Below are 27,280 nucleotides of genomic sequence, written 5' to 3' on the forward strand. Positions count from 1 at the left end.
GTGTGTTTATACAGAACTTTACCACTCCCAGCACCCAGACATATGTCAGTGCCCCAAGCTGCCCCAAGCCACACCCACTGTGCCACCATGGCAGGAGCAGGACACCAGCCAGGAGCCCCTATGCCAAACCTCATAGCCAGCCAGTTATCTCCTAATTATCTCCCACTTATCTCCCTATTCTGGTTTATAGTGCCTAATCACAGGTATGTGTGACCCAGAATATTATTTTACAACCAAAACATCTGTAGCACAACATACACAGGCTACCCTCAGTGGAACATAGTTCAGGCTCTGGGAAGAAAAGACAAAATGTTTTGAAAAGCTTCAGTGGGAATGAGATAGTAATGTTCCTATCCTTTAATTTTTGATTTCACATGATGATATTAAATTATTATAGAACCATGGATTCATGGAATATCCTGAACTGGAGAGTACCTACAGTAATCATCAAAGTCCATTGAAGTCCAATTCCTGTCCCTGCATAGAGCCACCTCAAGAATCACACCATGTGCCTGAAAGTGTTGAACTCTGTCATGCTTCAATTTGTGACCACATCTCTGGGGAGCCTGTTGCGGTGACTCACCAACCACTGGCTAAATATCCAACTTAATATCCAATAATATCCAACTTAAACTTCCTCTGACACAATCTCATACCATTCCCTGATGTCCTATCTCTGGGCACCAGAGAGAAACTTGAACACATGCACAGACCTTAGTTTTGTAGTTATGGGTATAGAGTTGTTACTCATTTTAATCTTATGAGCAAAACATTGATGACTGCAAAGCCTCTGTCCTTCTTGACATGTGTACCAAAACAGAATAAAAATCCTCTAAAATTCTAGCTTGTACCAAATGAGTTTATTAAATCTATATTTAATCTATTACTGAATATTATACTGGTTTTTCCAAAGTCCTTTTTTTCCAATAGCAAATATACTACCTTCTTTAAATCAGTATCTTTAGTCATCTAATATCTTATAATCAAGATGAATGTTCCTTGCTGAGAAGGATGAAGCAAGAACTTTTGTTCTTTACAATCGTTTCTTACCATGATTATGTATCATACTTCGTTTTCTCCTAATAAAAATCTTTCTCAACTCAAAATGGCTTTTTGGTATTCAATATTGTTCCATCTTGACCTCTCCTATTTTTAATATATGATTTAGTATCTTCTGTTGCTTTTAGTATTGAGCAATAACAACAATTCTCAGTGATATTCTAAGGTTTTATGATGACATCAATCACTGCAGATTCTGTTTACTAGGCTAAGAAAAAAGAAAAAATGAAAACAGAAAAAGAGACAGAATCAGAGAATCAGACAGCAACTAGCATTTCAATTCAGAAAAAAAAGTTTCCCTGATCTCAGCATGACTCCTAAAAATGAACAAAAGTGATTGTGGTTTCACTAGGAGAATATGATATGCAACCAAGTGTCTACTAGTAGCCAGACTAGTGAATTAGTGTCTGAAATAGAATTTAGCCATTGTGATATCCAACTCATCTCTCTAATTATTAATCTCTGATTGGGTAAGAATTTCTGTTCCCTAATTATGTTATTGAGACTTGCCACTATAAGTCTCTAAGGAAACTGGAAGGCGTGAAACATTTTAGTCATTTGTGAAGGAAGATACATATGTTGAAAAATGTGAGATCCACCACTAAGGGTTGGATGGAAAAGAATATTAGACTTAATTTCATCAGAAAGGGAGCAGAGAACTCTTCATCAAAGAAAAATTTGGGGATTTAAGCTACATCAGAAATATTTTACTTCATAATTAGCTCTTCTTCCAAAAAGTGAATTCTGCAGTATTCCACAGGAGCATCCAAAAAATTGATTCAGACTATGCACGAGTGACTTTCAGTGTAGTTTCTAGGACTTCTAATATGCTTTATTAGAAAGATTAGAAAGATTAGAATTTTTTTTCCTGTTCCATCCTTGGCTTAAATGACTAACTCAATTGATCAATTAAAAAAAAAAATTTCCCAGTTTGAAGACAGTAATACTGTTCACAACCGCAAGATAACTGAGAATGGCAAAAATAACCAAATTTACTTATATCTGAGATTAGCAATTCTTTCCAGGTGTTACTTATCACAGTAAAATTATTTATACAACAGCACTGAAAATCTTCCACATGGACGGTGACATTCTGACGGTTACAAACTGCATGGGATGACAGACCTAAACTTAGTAATATTTGCAACACAAGAGTTAGTGTCCCTGAATGAGTTATTGCTTTTAATTTTTTTCTAGTAATATACCAGTGGTTTAAAGTCTTCTCAGGTTGATTTCTCTTTCCTCCTTCACTTTTCCCAGGCTGCATTACGTTGATGTATCTCAATATGAGACTAAAAGATACAGATGTGCTGAACAAATGTGTGACGTGGGACTCCAACAGCATTCATCCTCAGGTTCTGTAACTGTAACACCTTATACTCCTTATCCAGCTTCCTTCCTTCTACAGCAGCACACAAATCTGAATTATTTTAGTTATGAAGAAAAAAGGAGGAAAAAACCAGAAAAATATAAACAGCCTAAGGGGCGACATTTCTGTCTCAAATATGGAGTTATCCCACAATTTGTAGCACCAGTTTAATCTTGAACTGGCTTAGAACTACAAAATCTCATTGATCTGTGTCCTTTCTTACATTAAATTATGAATTAGAATTTTATCTACAATGCTTATTACATAAAATTACCTTTTTAAATATCACATGCTGTACCAGGCTACACAGGTGATTAAATATGCATGAAAACTTTTTCCTCAATAGAGCCAATAAAAACTGTACACTGTTCCTTCATGGTGGAAATCTGCCCAAGGCTAGGAGAGCTCAGAAAAAGCAAAATCTACGTCCGTAAATTATTATAAAGCTGTGGGTTTGGAGTGAACATTTCACAAATCAGAATTCAGCGGTTTTGCAAAACACTAGTTCTGACCTTCATAAACCTATATAGGTTCATTACTTCCATGAAGAATTCAACTCAGACCTTAACAGGATTCCTCCCCCTTGAAACTATTCCTTCCAGCTGAATATATGTAGTTGATTTATTTTTATGTGTGTCATCTGCTCTGAGGATATGTCAGCAGTATCAAGAGTGTCAAAAAGGTTTTTTTTACAGAAGATTCAGTTCTTGGCTTTAAAGAGGAAAACTCAATTAATCTAAATGTAGCAAAACCTATATGTTTTAGAAATTGTGATGACAATTACAGGAAATGTATAGCTGTTCAGTGAGAGTAACACCTTTTTTTTTTCTTTTTAGTTGTTCAATAGTAACATATTCCTGTATGTACAAAAGTTTCAGAAAACTTTTATAAGTAGTAAGTTATACTCAACTCTCTACTTATATTGGTGCAATTGATAGTCTCATGGGAAAATATTGTTTCTGTATAACAAAACTAAAAGACAAAAGAAGCCCCAAAATTATTATTTGATATACTTTGTGTATTTACTATTGTTAAAAAAAGTCTCAAGACCCTTCCCAAAATAACCTGCATATTTCGTTAGACGTTGTTTTAATCCCTTGACCTCTTTATCCTTGTTGTCATAAATTGGCGCATTACCTTTGGCAATACTTTGACACTAAGCATCTTCATGCAATACAGATGTTGTAGTGTTGTCATTTATCTATTCCTTGTTCCTCTCTGCTTCTTTTCTGGGGCTCATGATACATAATTTCTTTTCTCATGCCTTCTCTGACTGTACATCATTTGAGATATCATTTGAGCAAAAACACTCCTAAAATGTAGGGCTGACTCTTTCATAGTCCCATGGTTTATTATGACACCATCAGTAAATGCATCTCAATATCAAACTACTATACATCAATAATCCAGGTATTTCTCAAGTCAGGTTTAAGAACAACTAATTCTTTGATGCAGTCAACCATTTCATTTTGTTTTCAACAAAAGGATTCAAAAGGAAGATGACACATCTGGATATACATTTTTTAAACAATATTATTAAATCTGGCCATTCAGTGAAAGTTCTCTGACTTCCTAGAAAAATCACAGAATTTGAAACAGAGCATATTTTAGAAAGGTACTCCAAGACAACTGCTAAAATAACAAATTTCTTGCAAGATATATATTGCTATCTGTTTCTCTTCAGACTTTAACAATATCAGGCAGTTTATATGTCTTCCAGAGAAGACTATAAACCACTCTGAGTCTAAAATCATTCCCAGTTAAATTCCCCCTAAAGCTTTAAAAGAGAATCACAGAACATACAAATGATACAGAAAAAGAAACAGATTAACATGCCCCATACATATATTATACGACCTACACTGACACAGAAAACAGTACTTCCAGATGGATACGGATACCATGCCATAAGGATAGTGATTAGTCATGATTAGTCAAGGTACACCATAATTCTGAGTTGCCCGTGTCCCACAAAGAAAACTTTACTGAATGTCATGATTAAACCATTAAAAAAGTGCAAGTGAAGGTATTTTCTTCCTCTGTGTTTGGGTGATGGTTAATGAGGGATAATATCCAGATATTGAAACTTTGGTACCAGGTATTACCAGCATCTATGTCGAGTTTTATTCTTAATATCACACATTTCAGTGAGCATGAACAGAATTACTATGTTATTCCTGTCTGAGATTAGCTTGCTGCTCTCCCTCTTTCACTCAGCATTTGGTTTACATGCTAAAGCATAGAGGTTTTGTGCAACAGTCTTGGTAAAAGCAAAGTTGAAGAGTTTAGAAGCTAAGTGCTAAGGGAGTGTACAAAGTACATGGTAATTTGCTCTCTATCTATCTGCTCTTGTCATAGGAAGAATACATGGCAAGTGGTCTACACAGAAAGCTATTAACAGAATATCTAAGGCAAAAGTCAGTGCTTTCCCTCACCACATGCATTCTCAAAAGAGTACAACTGCAGAATGATTGGTGGACAGCAAAACTGATTGCTATGATAAAAGAACTATGCAGCCACAATAATGAAAAAAAAAAAACCCAAACGACCAAAAGTTAATTAGAAAGTACTTGAAAAAATCAACTTGTTAATCAGATGGGACTAATGATGTTCATGCTGGGAGAGGAAGGGAAACAAATAAGCCAGAGAGCTATAGGTCAGACTGCTTATGTTTGATTGCTAGAACGTCCAGAAATGTTAATCAAGAAAATCATTCATACTCATCTGAAAGGCAATGATGTAGAAGGAATTATTGCTAGAGTCTGGTAAAAACTAAGTGTTTAACTTTTTTGTGCATGAGAAGGTAGCTGTCTCACTCTCCACAGGACTGACATGCGGCCTTGCCACAATCTCTTATGACATTTTTGGAGGAAAAACAAGAAAAAAGGGTTCTTCAGACACAAATAGATTAAACCAGAATTTGTTTTAACTGGGGAACAAAATATTTAGATATATTAGAGAAAAATTTATCAGTGCTTTCATATCAAAGGAATGGAATAGGAAATTTATTAAGAAGAGTTTTCTGGAGCCCTGTCAGGAGCAATACAAACAAAAATTATTCTGACTTTGGGGAAGGCTGTGGGATTACTGATTTCTAAAGCTCTCTCAACTATACTTTTTTTGATTCTGTAATTACTGATATTCTTATCTACATGAATGCCCTCACATTTTAAAATAAATCCTTTTAAGGGATTATTTTCAGGGATATCTTGTTGTATTTTCCTTCTAAATTTTAAAAAGGAACACTTCCTTTAGTTGATGTTAATTTTTTTGATAAAAGCAAATAATGAAAAGTGGTAAACTTATTTGCTTGCTTTCATGGCTAGCATTCATTGTCCAACAGGATTTTAAACAGATGTGACCAGGAAGGGTCAGTTATGCTAGGGTGTTTTGTTCTCTTAATGATGTCTTTTTGCATTTTGATTGCTGTGACATCAGTTAAGCAATAGGACATTCAATTAATCATTCAAATAACAACATAGAATATATATAAACTCTGTACAGAACATCCTGTATATATATTCTACAAATACACTCCAGTCTTAGTGCCTTTTAAGATTTGGTTGACATACTTTTGAGCAGATATGTTCATATTCTTTCTTACTCCTTACAGGAAAAATTATACATTCTTTCTGAGTATTACTTTGGTTTAGTTTGAAAATTCAGTGCTAATTTTTTTCAGGTTTTTTGTAATATTTTCACATGACTTTACTATCATTACCACAACCTTGGGGAACGAGAAAAATAATTTCTTACAGAAAAACTGGGCAAAGAGCTGACTTGAGTTTGTTTCTGTTCTGAGCATGACTCCATGAAGGCTGTGCACTCTATGTAATGATGTATTTGAGACGCGATTAGCTCTACAGTTCGCATCTGAATGCACACTGCATGTATACCATATCCTCTGTGTGACTGCACAGAATCTAATGGCACCATGTGGAGACAAGGAATTTTCAATAGGATAGAGAATAATTTAATATTGCTTTTTTCATGTATGCACCAGTATGAATGCATTACATCTATAGGTGCCACAGGTTTGGGTGGGGTTTTTTTGTTGCAACACCAAATAGCAAAATGACAGTATAGCTCAGAAAAGAGAGCCTTTTGTGTAGTATTAGCTAGTCATAAAGAAAAATCAATACAGAGAAAACACTTTGAACTCAGGTTATAGATGTATGTGACCTTGAGTGATCTAAAAAAAAAATCGCATCAGCAATCAAAGCTAGACTATAACAAACTAAATGCTTTTCTTAGTCTTTTTGCCATGTTTTACAGCATGCTACTTTAAAGACTACCACCTTAGAAAGTAACAGCCAAACTAGCAGTAAAAATGTTGGTTTCAGCGAGATTGTTTTTAACAGATGTGCAATATAAGAGGAGATATCAGGAAGGTGGAAAGTTTGTAGCAGAGAGGAAAACTTGTCAGGGATGTCTGTACCTAAGCAGTCAAAGGTTAAGATTAATCATTGACAAGCATGTGAATATGAAGATATGAGAGAGGACAGTAATTATTGAGATAAAATAACTGAAAAACACCTGAAGTAACATGGAACGAAAAGGGCAGATATTAAAAAAAAAAAGCAGAAGATATTAATATCTGTGTGCTAAAGAAGTTTAAAACTGTATTTTAGAAAGTTTGGCAATACGAGTAATATATTAGCATAGTGTGGAAAGAAGAAAGAAAGAAAGAAAGAAAGAAAAGAAAGAAAGAAAGAAAGAAAGAAAGAAAGAAAGAAAGAAAGAAAGAAAGAAAGAAAGAAAGAAAGAAAGAAAGAAAGAAAGAAAGAAAGAAAGAGAAAGAAAGAGAGAAAGAAAGGGAAAAAAGGGAAAAAAGGGAAAAAAGGAAGGAAGGAAGGCAGGCGGGCAGGCGGGCAGGAAGGCAGGCAGGAAGGAAGGAAGCAGGAAGGAAGGAAGGCAGGAAGGCAGGAAGGAAGGAAGGAAGGAAGGAAAAGAAAATGGGATGAAAAGGATAAAATCCATGTATAAATATGACTGCTGATGTTAGCTAAAGTAGAAAGTTTGTGTGTTTAATATAGAGAAGAAAGTGAACTGACAGCTGAAGAAATGGAAAAAGACTGTCATTGAGTATAGTGGGCACTCCGACAAAGGAATACCTTCCAGCATGGGGACCAAAGATGGCAATTAATAACAATCATCAGGTATTGCTCTCTTCTACAGGTAACACAGAAAACTGAGTATCCCATTGCAGTTCTGCAAGCACTGATCTCTGTATTTGATGTACGGGCATGTGCATATGTAATTGTGATTATCTCTTCATGTATTTACAAAAAATGCAGCAGGATGCTGGTAGAGATTCCCTGATCAGCTTGCAGAAGCCTACCTATGAGACTCAGGCTTAATCATAAAGTCTTCAATCTGTCCATTGCCCTCCATATCCATTGCCCTCCATACCATGTCACCAGTATAAATCAGAAGGGATTTGTTAACAAAGGAGTAAGTGCAGAACCCATCACATAAGTATTACCAGTAACCAATGGTATGAACAGTGAAATTTTGTCCAGTCACGAACCCATAGTACATGTAAAAAAGTAAGTGTTTTCCTTGGACTGGTGCCCTCAAGGCTACAAGTGTCACTACCTATGAGAATGCATCCAGTGGTGATGTGTTTCATACTAACTATGTGGATTTCTATAAAGTTACTTTTGGTGTATGACACAGACTCATCTAGTTATTGTGAATGAGTTTGGAGATTGCAATTCTGCAGGACCAACTGCTGCACTCAGTCAAGGTTTGCTATGTTCCTGGACTAACAATCACATTAACTTCACTGACCCCATTAGATATATCAGATCACAAAATCCAGAGGGTGGAAAATGAGACTGAAATTCAATCAAAACACAACACAGATGAAAAGGCCACAACTGTTGATCTCAGGAGGTACAACCTTTAAAATAGACCTGAAGTACCACGTATTAAGTTATAGCAAATAATTAACAAACAATAAATTAGACTGCAAGATTCATATCCCAAGTATTACCCCATAAAATAGATACCAAAATATCTCTGCATTATTCCATAGGAACCAGAATTACTAATCCAGCCTTACCATAGTGTGTCCATGTCTGAGTGACACTCAGTGGTGGTTTGTTAAATGATTATGACATTACGAAGTCCTGATTAAACATTCCAAATTAAAAAAAGGGGGCATAATATCAGCCATGAAAAAAAGGAGTTTAAGCTGAGCAGTGGGTAAATGGAAGAGGGGGCAAAGAGGAATGTTTGGTCCTGGAACAGATTTCCTTGGCAAGATTCTGCTTCTTCTTAGCTTCAGCCAGGACAGGCAAGTTTTTTTTCAACACCTGGACAAAAAAGAAGTGGCATATCCTAGACACTCCAGTTACTAAAAGAGACACAATATAGATTCAGCAATTAAAAGCCTGATCACACACTCTGGTTCTCCATGATGAGTATGTATATTGGGAAAAAGAATACTTGGGTTTCTGGACAGAAAAGTTGACCAAAGAGAGGGGTTCCCAAAACCCTTTTCACAACACTTAAAATTGAAAAGTATCTACCAGTGTCAACATCATGCTTTTCTTATTGCAAACATATAATTTCCAGTGAATGAAAATTGCATCTAAAATTGAATTATTAAAAGCTGAGGGTAACAAAAAACTTTCCATACTCAAGTTTGGATACAGAAATATGTAATTTTTAAAATATTTTTAGGCACTCCACAGACACCTACAGATACATATAAATTTTATGTTTCTGACAAAATGAGTTAATACCAAATAAAAATCCCATGATGGATTTTTCAGGCTCCAGGAAATGCACATTGAAATGTGCTACCTCAGGCAATGTTTCCTATTCTTGAGCTGTACAGACATTCTTCAAAACATGTGTACTGGCAGGACTCACACAGAAAAGCAATATATTCATCTGCATTTGACAGAGTCTGACATAAAAATACAACAAGATGAAAAAGTTCTAAACCTGCAAAATTTTATACCTATTTATAAAGTAAAGCATAAAAAGAAAATGTTTTAAAATGTCTAGTTCCTAATTTTCTTTAAAAATCTTTACCATCTTTTACTCTTAGATTTTAGTAACAACTTTCAAAGCACTCACATTTATCTTTCAAGCACTCTGGTCAGGGCAAAGTACAGACACACAGGATAGGAATTAAATTTTATTTCATGCTTCTAAGAAATAAAAATTCAAAATTTTATAAGTCTTTACCCATGAGAGAAAAGACACTGAAATAAACCTCCTCTAAAAGCTGTGTAAAGTTCCAAATTCTCATTTTTGATATTGCATCTTTCCGTGGGAAAAAAAAAAGGGAAAATGGCTTATTACTTGAGATTCCACTGGTTGTAGTTAGAATCCTTGCAGTTTTCCAAGGAAAATCAGCAACACAGCAGTTTTGACTTGACATTTTTACCCTTGGTGTTACTGAAATATAACAAAATTTTAAATTACAGTAGGATATAACACAAATGTCTTTTACAAGAAAAAAAAAAGATCATAGCCTAGAAAAATATATGTTAAATATAAATAAAATATAAAATAAATATAAATATAAATAAAATATAAAATTTATGTTAAAATTATTTGACCATGAGATAGGAAAACACCAGTATGTAGTCCAGATGAAAAGAAAACCCATTTTAGCAAATTATATGTGTAAACAGTACCACACTTAGACAGCTCTTGATTCAGAATAAGTATTCATCTGTTATCAATGCTGAAAAAACACCAGTGTCTAAGTATCAAATTGTGGGGCCCCAAATCCTTCTTCTCTCATTTCAGACTGGAAAATAGCTTGTGGGGCTGTTCTGGAAGCATGCTTGCAGCTGTGAGTGTACTCAGGTTCTGGAGTGTGACAGGAGGAAAATTTCTGTTTTCTCTAAAAGTATCAGCATATTTCCTTTGTAAAAGATTAGAGATAAATCTCAGAGCACTAAAAATCTCATCTATGTCAAACAAAGCCCTTCCTACATAACCAATTAAAGGTTAAAGGGTATAATAAGTGAAGCTTCAGGGTAATATGTATCTGAAAAGTCACTCCTGGGCAGACCTCATACTTTTTAAATTGCTTGGTCACTCTGGTCTTCTAGCATCATAAATATGTAAGACAGAAAATAATAGTGAGAGACTGTGAAAATCACACAAATCACTATAAGGGGTCCTTAATTCTGTAAAGACTTGTGTAGACATTTGTTCTCTAAAAATCTCACAAACCCACCTCCTATTTTAAGCCTTCTCCACATTTCCTTCCAGCTTATATTTCCATTTCCTTGCTTTGTCCTCTTGGAATGAAGAAAATCCTTTGGAATGAATTTGGGCTATGAATAGTACTTATACTAGTACAAGAACTTGTTTCATGACTCTTATCTGAAAAGCAAAAAAAAAGAGTAACTAGCATATGAGAGTGCAAACACAAAAGAGACATGCATCTTCTATTTCCACATTTTATATAAATCTAAAAGCAGATTTTGACATGAGAAGACATTTTAATTTTCACTGGAAGATATCTTTGCAAAGAAGAATATGTGAATTATAAACTGTTGAGCCTTGTGTCTCTTCATTCAACAATTTTACCCTAAGATAATTAAATCGAGGAAAAAAGCAGCCATGGACTAGATAATTTCTTTGAGTAAAAGACACAAAAATTTTGTAACACATGAATCATGAGCTTTTATGAATGCTATTAATAAAACAGAAAAGAAACTCACATGGCTGAAAAATATTAAGGTCATGTTAATAGGTCTTCAAGTTAAAGGAAGGGTACTTTACAAGAAACTTGGGGGGAACTCATCACTGATACATCTTGCAGAATTTGTTAAATCTGTTTTTCAAAATGATTCACTTATGCCTGCTTACTTTCAATGTCGTGACACTGTTTATTTACACATAAATTAACTTATCTTGTACAATGCAAAAATAGCCAATGCAAACATAAGGAGGCGTATGAATGCTTACACCCCTCTCACCCCTCGGAATCCTCTCCTCTCCTGATTTATCAAGTGAATTCTTGATGACTTCTTATAACATGTGTCTAGGAATTTCCACAAAATATATTGGTATGGTGCTCCAATTTTACAGTTCCCAAAAAAATATTCCATTTCTAATGTTCAGATCAAGCTGCAGACATCCTCTGTCCTCTAGGTCTGCTGCTGCAATCAGTCAGAGTCCCAGCAAGATACACATGGCTGTTTCATGTTTTGGAGATGCAATAACTCAGACTTTTGAAAACAGCTTTAAATAATGAGGCTATGGAGGTATCCAGAGTTACAATAGGAAAATCTTAATCATTTTCTCTGTAAAAGGGTGGATTTCGGACCACAAATCAATGGCAGTTGCACAGTGGCACTTCAGAAGAAGTCTAGATTATTATCATTACTCTACATTTCTCATAGTGAAAGAAGAAAGCCTTTCTTATAGGTAGACACAAAATAGAAAATCCATATTTCACGAAACTCTCAGGCCAAATGGAGAGATGTAAACCCATCTATTTTTCCTTACAGATTAAACAATGTGTTAAAGAACCAGAATGGAAAGGTTGGTCCCATGCAAAGGTTTCCATGGAGGGATAGGTGAATAATCCTGTTATAACTTGGATTTTATAACAGGGACTTGCCAAAGAAACCAAAGAGTGAAAAACTTCAGTGAAAGGCGATTCTTACTGAAAAACAGGGAAGATGGAGTTTTTTGTTGGAAAAAAAATTTTTAAAAAGGCTTTAAACTAGTGAGAAGAGTAGATGTAGAAATAGCTTTGGGGGTTGTGGAGATAATAGGTAATTTTCTTCAAACTGAGCACATAATCTCATATTTGTAGGGTCACTCATTCGCTGATTTTTTGTGTCAAATCTTAGTAAAATGTCTTAGTTAAGCAACATTTTAAGGAAAAGGATTTTTCCAAGAGCATTAGCAGAAGTCTAGTCTATGTCATTACCTGTGTCCATGGTAAGATATGGAAATTTTTCAAAAAGCCAAAGGAGGAAGGAGATTTAATCGAATTGTGTCTCAGTTCAGATTGGAAAAAAATTGAAAGAAGTTGAAAAGGGAAAAAAGAAATACTCCATAAGAATCTCTGCAAGCAAGACAGATTTATGGGCATGAAAATTGTCTGTTCATGACAAACTTGAAAATTTATGTACAGGAAATATAACTTCATTGACAAAATGATGTGATATACAGAGGACATGGAATAACAATGCATGCTTAGCAAATTTCCAACATTTTTTCGCTGTATTTCTATACAGAATGCTGGACCCTTCAGTATTACTTCTCTAGTTTCATCACCACACTTTGTAATGCAAATCAGTGTGCTACAAATCAATAAAAGAAAGTTTAACACAGAAAATCTAATCACTGTGATGGTAATGGGGAAGGTCTTAGGCTTTAGGAATGATATTCAGAACTATAAAATATCTTTTCCCTCTATTGTGTATCACATTTTATAAACATGAAACTGAACCTGTAACTTAAAATACCTTGCACACATTTTTTTCTTCTACTTTTCAGATATTTTGGATGCTTGAAGAAAGAGGAGTAGTTAAGATGGAACACGATGTTTAGATGTCACTGTGTAGAGGAAATCAAAGATCTCTAAAATAACAGCTACTTCTGAACAGGTTTTTATTAATTCATATATTTTGTTGGATTGCTTTTGGAGAAAGAAGTGATATATCAATTAGAAGGTATCATGTTAACAGCACAAAGAACAGTTGCTCCAGGATGCCACCCACCTATCACTCTCAAGCACAATGAGAATGCCAGTCATGTTGAAGTTTTGTCATGATAGCCTACTGAAGTAACCCACAATGTTCAATTCTTGATGTAAGTCATGATCACCTGCTTCTTCATCAAAACCAAATATCCAACAACAGGCTCACAAAGATCTCATTTTACCATGCATCCTGGCAAACAAAACCAAGAGCAAAGGCAGCTTTCTGAATGTTTAGCCTATGATTTCCCTGCTTGATCCTGTATTTTATCCTTCAAACAACAGTTGGAGTAAATATTTCTGAAGCCACCTGTAGAAAACATAGAGAGAATACACCTATCAAGCAGCAACAATTTTTTAATTATTCTTTCATGCTTCAGTAGCTCTTCCCCCTCATTAACTTAAAAGTACAGCCAAATTCAAATGTTGCATTCTCTCCATTTAATCTTTCATCCTTTTCTTCTCTGTCTTCATTGTTATCCTAACAATGCTCACATATCTGAAATGACTGTCAGGGTCATAGAGCTGTTTGTTGAGTGTTCAAGGAGGCTGTTGCATGGCGAAAGAATTGGCAAACTATTTTAGACTGAGTAAAACTGTATTCTTCAAAGAAAGATGATAAATAATTTTAGGTCATACTCTATTCTTAAATTGGATATACATGAATGAGACGTCATGATAGCAATATATTTCAAAGCACTCATGAGAACAAAAGAACTCCAATACCACCTAGTGTCAGCTGGGTACACTGTCCTTCACCGAACAAAATGGTGGAGAAAAAGGTAACCATGGTGTGGAGCCCTGAAAAGACATCCTGGGGGTGAAAGAGAGGTTTCTGCAGAAAGGAGTAATATACAAGAAATTAATCAAAAATAGCTTCCTAGACTGAAGCTGGTTAAGAGAAATGACTACTGTGAAATATAGCCTACAGAGCTAGCTTCTGGGGCCTTGCTAATAAAACGCAACTTTTTCTTAACCTTGTGACAGTGAGATAATGCTGAAGGACAAAATCTTCTTGAAGGCTAAAAGTGAGATAGAATTAACTCACTGTTTTGGCATCCAAAATCCCTGGACTGAATTTTTCAGTTCCAGTGCAGCCTAGCTGTGCAACTAGCAAATGAATTCTTCTAATGCATCAATCCAGTTCATGATAATCAAATGGAAATACTTGAAAAGAAATAGCTTAAAATTTTTATTTCTCCTTCCTTCTTTTCTGCTTCTGAAGTCCTGGTGGGAAAATGGATTTGTCCATGTTCTTTGAGAATTACATAACATGCTATATAGGCAGTGAGGGGTTTAGGAGCTTCTGGAATAAAAACAAAATACCTAGTACTTTCTGAATATAATTTTTTGATATCAGTTATAATAATTTATCATTTCATGAAGAGGTATGCCAAGTTCTTGCTAACCAAAAACTTCATATCCAAATCCATTTTCTAATTATATGTCTTATATTATTCTCTACTTACTGTTCCCTCTTTTAAATAAACACATTGTACATTTTACTATCGCACACCTAATTTAATATTTTAAACATTCCAATCCTGTAGAAAGAAACACATGCAGGGATAAAATGTGTCACAAAACTTTCCTCACAGCCTGACTCATCTCCAGCACAAGATTATCTGTGATGACTGGTGCTGTTTTGTCAGTCAGACGTCACTTTGTCAGTGTCTCTATCCTGGCTTCCTCCACCTTTCTCTTTTTTTTTTGTCTAATTCAGGACATTCTTATCCTTTAAACTGGAATCATGTCCTTGCTAACAATATCCGTAACTCAACCCCTGTGTTTAAAACTTTCTTCATAGCACTGAATTTTCCATGTTCTCTTTACTAAAAAATGACAGTTGATAACTTTATTTTAACCCACATTTTCCTATCATAAAAGTAGCAGACAACATGAAAATCAAACAAACTTGGAGGAGGTTTCTGTACAGGACTGCAAGTCTCCCATCCAACATATTTTCCTTTCTCCCAATATCTGCTAAGGCTAATCCCCTCTGTCCTCTGTTACTCAATTCCCAAAACACAAATTACCACCTTGTAGGACTGGCTTGGATTGTCAGGGAAGGGAAGGGGAAGGGAAGGGGAAGGGAAGGGATGTTTTCCATATTGATTTTGCACAGTATAAGAGGAAAACAATTCAATATCATGGCAGAAACGTTAGAAATTTGGAAAACTTCCCTGTTCTCAGGGATGCACAATCTCCAAGATAGATTGCCTGGGGACATCACAGACTTTCCTGTCCTGGATATTTTTAAAAGCAGTACTAAGAAAGAACCCTAGGGAAAAATGTGGCAAGGGCACAATTATTCTTTCCTTTGAGCATGTCTCAAGTTTATAAGAGTGATGAAAGAATAATTATCAATCTGATAATACCTCAACAACCTGGCAGCCACACAGGGAAGATTAACATCTAGATGATTCAAGCTCCATTAGAAACTAATCAAAATCAAGCCAGTTGAAAGTTATTTTAAGGTAAATTATCAAGGTTAATGACCTGCATAAAATATTCATATTTTAATGCATTAACAGTTCTTTGGATGATTTTAAGCAATCCATTGTGGCTCTTATTGTATTCCAGACCAATAAATTTGTAACAGTAATAGCCATTACTGTAACAGAGTAACACTCATTTTCTGCTCTTGTATTACTGGATTCTTTTCAGTTGACAATTTTATTGAAACAGCTAATTTAAGGTAAGGAAAAATATGACAGCACAGTTTTCTCTTTAAATCAACAAATGAAATCTCTTCTTGACAATAAGAGGTCTTTGTATTATTTGCACCAACAAAAAAACAAAATTAAGATAACAAAAAGCCACTTAACAGTCACCCACAGCAAACATGAAATTAGATCTGACAGACCACTTTCTTGCTAGTGAGTGGAAAACAGGATGAGATTTTAGCATCACATTTTTAGGGCAAATAGGGGAAAAGCAGATTCAGGTTGAGGAACTGAAAGACCTCTAAACCCAGTGCCCTTTTGTCACAACATTTTGGTCTCCATCCCTAGTGTCTCCAGATGCAGCAGAATCCCATGGGAAGGCAGGTCCCTTTGGGGCTCTGCCTTTTGCCCTCTGGGCTTACCCCTCGATTGCTGTGTTAATTCAGACCAAACCCATCAGCAGAATGGACTAACATCTGCCTGCAGCTGCTGATGTCTGGAGATGAAGATGGAGCAGGCATTCATTTCTGCCACTCTACCTGATGGCTGATGGGGGTCACCATGTGTTCAAGTGCTACTGTGAAAATTGACAACACCCTTCTGCCAGAGGCCTCACCTAGTGTCACTTCAAATTCTTTCAAGGTCAAAATGAAAATTATAACCCAGTGTATCTTTTACAGCTGTTTTGTACACTTCTTTTTCAGGTGTGTATCTATCAAAAATGGTTTGTATGTAAAGTACATTTTAGTTGTCAATATTCTTTCTCATGTAAAGAAAACCAATTATTTGCAGTAATTCCAAGATCAAAAATTGCAAAGAAGGTTTTTTTTAATTTGAAAGATTATTTAATCTGAAGCTTGTCTGCAGAGGTTTTGCGGCCTTGAAGAGACTTCTAAGAATTGACTTAATATTAGCAGAACATCATTTTAATGATATTCCAAGTAGAAAACATTAGAAGGGCCATTTTCTTTAATTTGATATGATGCTTTTGTAAGAGCAACAAACTGACTAAACAAGCAGTAACTTGTGCAGATGAACTCCCACTCTCCACAGATTTACCAGCTGTTGCATGATGAAAGATGAAATGCTAGATTAGGGGAGTGCATACATCAACTTCAAAGTTACCTCAAGGGTTAGAAAACACAAAACAACAACAGAAAAAAAACACAGAACAGAAAAGAAAAGTACAGAAAAAACAAGCTTTCTACACAATGGCCCACTGCCTAGAAACCAGCAGTGGCATCCTGTGAAAAGCATGCTCCTCTCCAGTAGAGGAGGTGGTGAGAAGAGGGAAAATGATGAAAATTAACCTTCGTTCATTCCTTCTTAGTATGATTACAGTTTTCATTGAGACTAACATAACACGCCAGCTGGTAGTTTCTGTGTATGGCACTACTACTGCTGCTATTATCATTATTAGATAGTCTACCCTAGAGGTAGTGAGGTAGGCATCTAACTATTAGATAATGTTTATTGGAAACTGATATGATCCATTTGCTACCAACTAGGCACCATATTTTCTAATATGAATTTATAAGCTAAAAGCTATGAGGCAAAGGGTAAAGGAATTTTAGTCTACAATTATGAATCACAATCTTGAAAGAAAAAAAGATAAAAAGGCAGAGAAAGAGTGAGATGATTTAAACATCAGTGGCAATCACTATCCACAAGAAACAAGAGCCAGCAAGGTTCAGAGGAGCAAAGCCCAGGGAAGAGAGCAGCTGGGCAACCGGTTGAAAGCACAGCCAGGAGTCCTGTGGGTGTGTAGATTAAAGACTGCGAAGTAAAAAGGTGTGCTCTGGAATTGCAGAGGGAAGTCTCATAGTGTCACAGATGCTAAGGCACTGAAAGTACTGTGAAACAGCACAACAGCAAAATGCACATTTTTACCACAAAGAAAACAAAGCAAAACCAAAATCTTCAAAGATATTACAATTATTATTTTATGCTTCTGTAAGAAATTAGACAGAAACCACTTGAAATCACCACCAGAAAAGAAGCAGGAAAGGGTAAAAGTAAAGTGATATTAATTTCACAGGAGCTTTACTCAAACCAGAACACCATGAGAATATCTGTGATGTGCTCAGACACTCAAGGAAATGAGCCCTTATCCCAAGTGTCAGCATCCCAGTGTACCTCCTAGCAGCAAAGACAGAAAGCCAGACAAGAAAGACAAGAAAGTTAATTCAGATGAAGCTATCACTGACAGATAGAAATTAAACAGCTGGTTTTGGCCTGATCCATATCACTCTAAATGTCCTCCTTTTACCTGACAGAAGCTTGCCCTTCAACTTCATTGCTGCCAAGTGGGATCACATTTAAATTCGATGTTTCTTGATGTAAGAGAAAAGGAAAGTACCTGAAGCAAGTGTTTCCAGGAAAGTCTTTTTCTTTGAATGTTTCTCATTACCAAGGAGAGATAACAAGGGGTATCTTTGTGGCAGCTAACTCTTTGTAAGTCACATCAGAGAGAGGGCTTTTATAGAGAGGGCATTTGAGTCAGTACGTTCTCCCTGTTACCACAGTGTCTTCCTTTCCGCTTCCCCTCCCTTTTCTTTCCCCTTCCACTTCCTAGCTACAAGACTGGTCATGGTTCATTAACTACTTTATTCTGGTATGAACAATTAAAGAAAATTGATACATAAATCTCAAAATAATGTAGACCTGTCTGTGTTAAATTAAGTTAAATCAATATGTACACTAAGGGCTTATTTTTTGTTGTTGTTTTTTGTTGTTTCTTGCTTTACATTTTGTTTCAGTGTTATTTGCAAAAATGCAAGAGAGGTATCTGATAGCTGGGAATAACCTCAACTCCTCACATACAAAACCAAAATCCCTGCTTACTATCACTGGCTTATAGTTTTTCTTTTTCTTCGTTAAAGTTGGTCTTCATTTTAAAGAGAAGATCAACCAACGTAAAACTATTTGTAGCTGATCTATTGCCAGGTTATCTCAAAATGAAGCATGATGCTCCCTTGTTCTCCTTAAAGCCATAGACCTTGTATCCAGCCCCTGTTCAGGGGCCCAGAAGCAACCACTCACGTGTGTTGAAGATCCCATTTTCAATGGTTGTTACTGCTAATAAGTAAAAGACAAGGGAAATAACAGATGAATGATAAAGAACCCCTTTCTGTGTTCCCAGTGTGCATTAAGATACATCTTTTTCTTAATAATGCAGACATAAAACCCACAGTTAGTATGTTGCCTCTAAAATTACAGAAGACTGTACTATGCCCAACAATGAGAAATCAGTGGTGCTGTAACTATTTAAGAGTTTATACTCACAACAGCTATTTTTTCTATTAGATTTAGATGAATTTTCTTTTAATAATTCTGAAATTATGACCATAACAAACAGTCTCTTTGCTGAGGAGGAAACTTGGATTCTCTTTCATCTTTATTATCAGTGTTGTGTAAACTCAGAAAATGAGACATTACACAATACTGGAAAAGACCATCAGATCTCTTACTGATGATTTAATCACATACAAAATAGAAAAATAAATAAATCCCAGAGTCTGATTCTGTTACTTATGGCCATAGTAATTCTTACACCAAAAGATCCTGAAATAATTAGGAAGTGTTCACAAACTCTGAGTGACTAGAGGAAGTAGAGATGCTTTTCCAAAGATTAAACTGCTTAAGAGACTGGCAGGGCTAAGATGGCATTCCTGTATAATCAGACATTGACAAACTCAGTTCAGCAGACCATGTGGACTTTGCACAAGTACTAGATCTGAAATTTCCTCAGAATTAAGTATGTCTTCCTTTGGGTATGGCTACCCATCAAGTCAATCAGCATGCCTGCTTTAAAATTCTGAATAAAGACATGATAGACCAGAAGAACTAAACATAAGCAAATAAATTATCTAACCATGCAATGAAGCTGTATTAAAAATGATCTGGAATTCCAAGGGAGGAAAATGATCACAAAACACAAGAATATCAAAAGTGTATTGTCTCAGCATATATAATTCTCTCGCACCAACTCAATCACCAGATTTCATAAATTTCAAATTTATTTCGAGACAATCTATCCCACATTTACATTCTTGCCGCTGCCTCCAAAGGAGCTAATACTGTTAGAGGAAAAACCAAGAAAAGACAGGTGGGGCCTAATCCAGGGTTATATTTCCTTTCCATCTGCGTAATTAGCATCCCTGTGATACTCAGCAAAACCAGAAAGACATCAAAATGAGATTATAAACAATCCTGAAACCTCCCTGGCCCAAAAGTGAGTTGAGGGTCTCTATTATCTTTCATGATCATCCCTCAGCCATAGCTGAGGTCTTTTCCAATCTAAAAAATCCTGTGATTCTGAGATCACTGATTTACACCCAGGATTGATGCAGTGCCCATTGCACTGCTTTATGCACCTTTCCCTTTGCACACAGGCAAAGTGCAACACCACAGACTACACCCACACACACCGAACATATAGTGGGCTGCTTATGGACTTTGTTTTGTCATTCTGGTCCCAGAACACACAGGCTGTGCAAGTTTAGATGAAAGGTCCAATACGCTTCCTCTTTGCATGGGCCCAGTGACAGGAGCAGGCATGCCTGGGAATGTGGAGAGCATTTTTCTCGATCCCCATCCAGTGCCTTCAGACCAGCCCAAATGAAGTAGTTAGAGTTTGCTCTGTGCAACACAATGAATTATAAAGCTGACATCCAGTAAAGAGAAGGAAAAACTACATGCTTATTAATGGATTATTTTTTTCTTTTTCCATGATAAAAGTCCCAAATATAATGGGGTCCTCAGGTCTTATGATAAAGGTTATTACAGAGAGCAGAGGAGAATGGGTAATAGGTGTCCTTTGCTGTACATATATTCTTATAATTTTAGCAAACAGAATTTTTAAACGAATTGTGTCTTTTTGATTCAGAATTACATTTAATCCCTCATGGCTTGGTTTTGGAGTCCTTGCTCTTACTGCATAGTAATGTATGGAGCTGTTGTCTCCCAGCCCTGTCCTGAATGTTAACCTCTCACAGCAATACGTGAATCTTCCACCTTAACTAATAAAATAAAGTTACTTAAATCAGTGAAATCAAATATTTCATGTTCTTCCATAAATGTGATAGCAGTTTATGATGTACAGGCTCAAATATATCTCCTTTGCCAAAGTTGCCTGTATATCTCAGCAAATCAGATGGATTGTTTCAATCATTCACACTTTCATTCCATCTTGTACCAGACAGGTCAGTCAGAGAGAGGTAATGAGCTCACCTTGTTGCACATGAGATATTCACCGATAAATTAATATTCAAACTCTGGCAGAAGGAGTGTGTAGGAAGAGCACCAACTGATTTTTTTGACATTTTATACTTACTCCTTTGTAACACATAAAGGAATCAGCTTTGTTCTGCACTGAAAATGTAAAAGTCATATGTTTGAATGACCACTGAAAATGCAGTTTTGTATTAAAGAGTCATAACTAGGAATAAGTTGATCCAGAGTGAATCTCATTGCTGAGTCACGTAACAGCTGTTATTGGCTTGCAAAAAGACACACTTATTTTGTTCTGTTCCCAAGAATTGAGCAGTCTTACTGATAAGTTTTTAGGCCAGATTGACTTATATAGGAGTGGGAACTAGGAGCATAAATGGTGCTTATCAGCAGGTCAATCTGTACGTTTGTCTCTTTGAATGAAGTCCTGGTCCCACTTATAGTAACAATGTTGATATTGTCGGGAAATTTTTACATCTTTCTTTGGATGAACAGTACCTAACACCTGGAGAAATCCATTTTGTGACCTCTGAATCATTCACCTCCGTATGGTGGTTCTGGGTTAGTTGTGGGTCTGCTGATCCTAGAGGTTTCTTCCAAACTTAATGATTCAATGATTCTACAAAAGGGATTTTTTCCTGGTGTCATAGGTTAGCAAGCATAGTCCCAGAAGGGATGTCCTTGCTAAGGGGTGCTTACAGCTTCCTCTGTGACCTGACAGAACCTATCAGCTGGCCAGTTTGAATATAGACAATTCTTTAAGCCACTTAAAGTTGTGACCGCCTCTGTGATCCACACTTAAGAATAGACAAATTCCCCCCCAAGCTCTCTCTCGTTTCTGGCGCTGGGACAGGTGGCTGCGGGGCCCATGTGGGGGCCAGCGGGCCCGGCCAGACCCTGCTCGGGCCACGGCTCCAGGATGACCCCCCCAGCAGGGCTGTGGGCAGCCAGAGCGGCTCGGACCCCACCCCCCCCACCCCCCCTCCACTGCGGCCAAGATTTCAGCAAAAGCGGCACCGCTGTCCGGCAGAGGCCAGGTGAGCCACAGCGATAAGACACACAGCTGCAAGGCTGAGGTGAGATTAACCCTTTTATTGCTGTGAAGAGCTGAAAACATGAGGGAAGAGAGAGAGGAGATGCTTAAAGGTGAAATTCTGTTGTGAAGCTATGATATATCAGAGTATCCCGTTGTAATTTCATGAAGATATGGGGGGGGTGGAGTGTTCAACTCGTAAGCAAAAGCACCTGCGCTGAGATAGGCAGATGCTGACGCAGCTGTAATTTAATGAGAAGTTTGGACAGGGAGAGATGACCAGATGAGGACTTTTGCTCCAAATGGGAAAGGAGAAAACCTCAGTTCCTGCAGATGTTCCCAGAGATAGTCCTAGAGATGAAGATGAGGAAGACCCTTTGCTCCCAGGGAAGGAAGAGGGCCTCTGTTCTTAGAGATGAAATGCTCCCAGAGATGGATGAAGAGAACTTTTGTTTCTGAATGGCTCAACCTTAAAATTGTACCCCAAAAACCTTCAAGAGTGGACCCTCAAAAGCAGTTGTGGGAAAAGCTGCAAGTCGGGGGAAGGGACTCACATGCAAGCAGAGAGACTCCTCTTCCTAAATGGACTGAAAAATATTTGGAAGTGGGCAGCTGTCTTGTTGTGGTAATGTTTTCATAGCACGAGCAAGAAGAGACTTCTCTTTCTAAATGGACTGAACAAGGTTATTATGGAAGTGGTAAACAGACTGAACATCTTAAGGGTTGTCTTTTTACATTGTCCGTGGGAGAAGGGAGGAAGGGGAGAGGAGGAGGAGAGTTCTGAAGGTATGGTATATTTTTTTTTTTCCTTCTTTTAGGTCTGTTAATAAACTTCTTTATATTCTTTCATGTTTGGTGCCTGCTTTGCATTTCTCCTAATTCTTATCTCACAGAAGATAAACAGTAATGAGTATTTTGGACCAAACCACTACACTAAATTGGTGTTTCTGCCTGGTTACAAACCGAACCCACTACACCTGGCAACAAGTATGAGTGGGAGAAAGGTAAAACAACAGTGAAAAATGCTGGAAAAAAGGGTTCTAATCCACTTCAGTATTTCTAAAGTATCTGAGATGACAGCCTGTACCGTCCATAGGTGCACAGGAAGTTCATAGCCACGGTTTTATATGCACAAAACCATGACCTGTGAAACCACCTTCTTACTCACTGTGTTCATCCCCGCTGAAATTAACTGGATTTTGTACATAATGGCTTGTGATAAAGGGAAAAAAAACAAGAACCCCGTGAAGTTCACCTGAAATCCTCTAGGTCCAAATTAAAAATCCAATGAAATTAATAATTCCTTTCAAAGATATGAGTGTTCTTAAACTCAACATACATACAATACAGAGTCAGAAGCCTACTAGCATCATGTCAAGTCCATGGTAAGCCTTTAGGAAAAAGTAGTTCAGAGAGCATTCTGAATAGCTTGTCTTGATTTCTGTATACATGGCTGAATGAGAAGTTATACATAAAAAACAGAAATAAATTATAAATAATACATGTTTTTTGCACAGTGAAAATCTGAAGAGATTTAGACTGGTAAATAAATAGTACATCCATAGTTCTTGTGTGGATACAGAAAATGTACTATGATTTTCTAAAGAATCTAAAGTAAGGGAGAAGATCTTTCAGATGAAAATACCTGGATGTACACAGAAGATATTTATAAACTTTTGTTTATTTTTAAACAGTTTTGACATATGACATTTGGGTTTTTCTTCCTTTTCTCTTTCAAACATTTAATAACTTCACTGTTTGTTTCATTGGCCTATACATTATTTTAGAGAGTGAGATATTCTGATGGTGATACTTGGAATTTTGCTTCATGAAAAAGGTCAGCTCCAAGATGCTCATTTGTTAAAGGAATCAAAATGCCAGTGATAAAATTTTGCAAGATGTGATGTATCCATGTACCAAAGGTCATCCCTCCAGAGAGTACAAATTGGTCCAGCTCTACTGAAATAGATAAATTTATATCAATGTTTATCATTTGCCTTACAGAAACTTAGTTGTCATGTCAGGTGGTAAAAAATAAAGTGGAAAGACAGTAGCTTTACTGATAACAGAATACTAGAAGGGACTTATATACAAGAGGACATCATAATCTTACCACAGTCTGTAGACATTTGCCCTAGACACCAGCCAGGAGCAATAGATCCCCCCACAGCTGGAGTTCTAACAGCACTTCTCTCACATTTTATAAGAAGTACATTTTTCCTCACATAAAACACCTACCTTTCAGATTTGTATTCAGTGGTGGAAAAAAGTCATTTGCTCCTATTGCAAGGTTGTATTGTTTAGGTTTTTTTCCTTGTGATCACACTTCAATATTTGTGGTTCAAAGAAAAACTGAAAATTAACTGTCAACATCTGGAAATAAACGTGGTATGGACCGATGCCTGTCTTCCATTTGCATGACAAGATATTCCTTCACTTGGCTCAGAATGAAGAAAGTTAAGCCCCTGATCTTCAAAGAGAAGCCTCACCAACCTGCTCCAAACCTTTCAGATGATGATCTACCAGCTGTGACTATCCAAGAGCAGATGAAACAAATTTTCTGCAGTACACCAGAACTGGACAAACTAAGAAGTCTTATGGAATACTGCTAAATGAATACTGGCGGGGGGTGGGGGAGGAGAATCTGTACTGGTTTATTTTCAATGGATCTAACTCAGCTGGGGATATATGAATACAGTTAGTGGCTTCTTATATGAGAGAACAGTCACATCAAGAAAGCAAAGACAATATTTCAACCAAGAAACAGTGATTTCAGACAGAAACTGCAAGTACTCAAGATGAGAAATTGTATCAGATCCCTTGTGGGATAAGAGATTTCTTCTTAACCCTGCAGAATTGCACTGAGTCAACGAGTCTTACACTGTCAGGAAGCCTACTCTTCAAGCATCTTCTTCACTGAGCATTCTCCCTCCAGAGAGCTGCTCTAAGATTGTTGAATTTTTTCTAAAAATGGATATTCAAGAAAGGTGCTTTTCTGGGGCATATTCTGTACTCCTACAAATGATCAGAACCATTCTAATGAATGCCTTTTGCCACTGAGAAGAAAAAAAAAAAAAAAGGAGAAATTAAAATAAATAAATAATAACCATTTTCTCATCAGTCACATTATTCTCCATAAAGCTAAGAATTCCAAAGTCCCATACACTTGAAAAGTTCTATTCATAAGTAATAAAATCAGGTTTAAAAAGTGTAGAGCACCTAGGGTACTCCTTTAACTATTTACACAAATCATTTACCACTGCATTCATTAAACATAGACAGTAAAATCAGACCAATTAGTTTCACAGTGTTCTGCAACCTTACAATTTTAATAGGAATGAAACCAATCAGGTGAATAGAAATGCAGTACAGTTAAATAGAAATTATCCTTAAAAAGAGAGAAGCAGATCTCCCCACTTCTAACTAACCTCAAAGCATGCTGTGCCGGAAGTACAACCCCGTCACATTCTATATTTTTCCAAGACCAGGTATTAAGATTAACCCTTTCATGCTTCCATTATAGCTGGAAGTAGTTAACAAAACAGTCTCAGCAGACAAGACAGCAGGTGGAATCTGTATAATTCTAGAATCATTTGCATGTTTCTTTCCATGTCTACTGCCTAAAATCATCACACTCTGCTATGGATTTCCACTAATATGGAACAATGTTTGTGTTAAACCCTTAATAGCATTTATTTTACAAAAAGCATATGCCTTTCTGCCTCTGGGAAACATGAAACACCAGTTTCTGCCCTCTCTTTCATCATTTTTCAGTCAGTAACCACTTCAGTGTCTTCAGCAGTATTTCACCCTTGCAAAATGGACTGAAGGCAGAGTGACATTTCTAGAATACAAAATGGAGAGTTTTAAATTTATTTCCCCCTGACATTAAGTGTACATTTTGAACAGTGAGTCCTGATAATTATTCCTTTTTATCCTTATATCAACTTACCTTTTATCCACATATTCAACTTATGTAAATATATCCCTTTCCCTTCAATGTAGGTGGCTGTGAGGAAAAAAAATTTTTAAAAGCATGCAGCAGCATTCTGTGCTGCTTAGGAAATGACCAGTGCTTTGCTAACAAAGGGCTGCAGTCAGCCTACTCTGCTGGCTGGGATGGTTTGCCAGGATGAGCTGTGACTTGGGCCGGGTCTATCTGGTACGGCAGACAAAGGCATGCAGTATTCCAAAGCTGTGCTTCTGTGGAGCACTGCAACACTGTGCTGATGGAAATGCTGGTCCAGGCCCTCTGAAGCACAGTGCAGTGTCAGGTCAGGGCTGTACCTTATCTTCCAAGCCCTGCCTTTTTCCAAGGTTAATCAGCTTCTTAGTAGCACTTTTTTCTTTTAAGCTGACTGCAGGTGCATCTATGATCCATGCACTTGTATGGCATGAGGACACTCTGATAGTTCCAAGTATAGTCTCTCACGTAATGGGAAGATTAAGCATAAACACCTCTGAAATGGGGTGAATTGCCTACGAGTCATGAACACCGCCTACATAATCCTGATCTAATATGACAGATCAGGAAGTTAATTAAAAATTATAAAAGCTCAACTGTTTAGCATGGTGTTTGTTGCAAGCAAGCCTTCTTTCCACTCCCTCCACCTTCAGTACTTACTCAGCAATTTGACAACTATGCATTTACACAGCATCCATAATGCAGCACAAGCTGAAATTTTTCAAGCACACCCAGAACAGCAGACTGGTGTGGCAAGGGTAATGCATTAAAGATTTTATAGCAGAAGCACTATATTACACATTTGTAACAGCTTGCCAGTAATGCTTATTCTGTTCTTTACGCACACTGCATGCATCGTTATCTTGACATACAGTCACTAGTAGGCAAGAAGAAAGGATACTGTCAGTTGTCACATGCTATTTTTTGCTGGGACTTTCTGAATTGTTGCAGAAATAAAGTTTTATTATACACCAGCATATATTCCAGATACAGCCTTAAATAATCCAATGAAAAGTACAATTCTTCAGGATTTACCTTTGCATATTAGACCCCAGCAACAGAGTAAGGGTTAAAATTTTGGGGCAATAAATCTAGTCACCAGCTGCAATACTGTTTGAGAGAAATCCATTGCTGCTGTTGTCATAAGGCTGGATAGGCTTCTTAGGCAAATCACAGAAGAGTTAGACTGCCCTGGAGCCAGGACAGAGAGCAGGCAAACATATATTTCACAATTGCTGTAGGTAGCTGTGGTAGCCCACTGCTG

General features: G+C 36.8%; 1 long non-coding RNA gene across 1 annotated transcript; it reads right to left on the reverse strand.

Moving 5' to 3' along the window:
• Positions 1–9,606: 9,606 nt before the first annotated feature.
• Positions 9,607–26,229, reverse strand: LOC104689798. Its single transcript, XR_751861.2, has 3 exons — positions 26,005–26,229; positions 10,638–10,786; positions 9,607–9,844 (listed from the first exon to the last, which is right to left on the reverse strand). It is a non-coding gene; the product is annotated as an uncharacterized LOC104689798 (long non-coding RNA).
• Between the last annotated feature and the right edge of the window lie 1,051 nt (positions 26,230–27,280).

This window comes from Corvus cornix, chromosome Z, assembly GCF_000738735.6.
Source record: "Corvus cornix cornix isolate S_Up_H32 chromosome Z, ASM73873v5, whole genome shotgun sequence".
NCBI classification, from domain to species: Eukaryota; Metazoa; Chordata; class Aves; order Passeriformes; family Corvidae; genus Corvus; species Corvus cornix.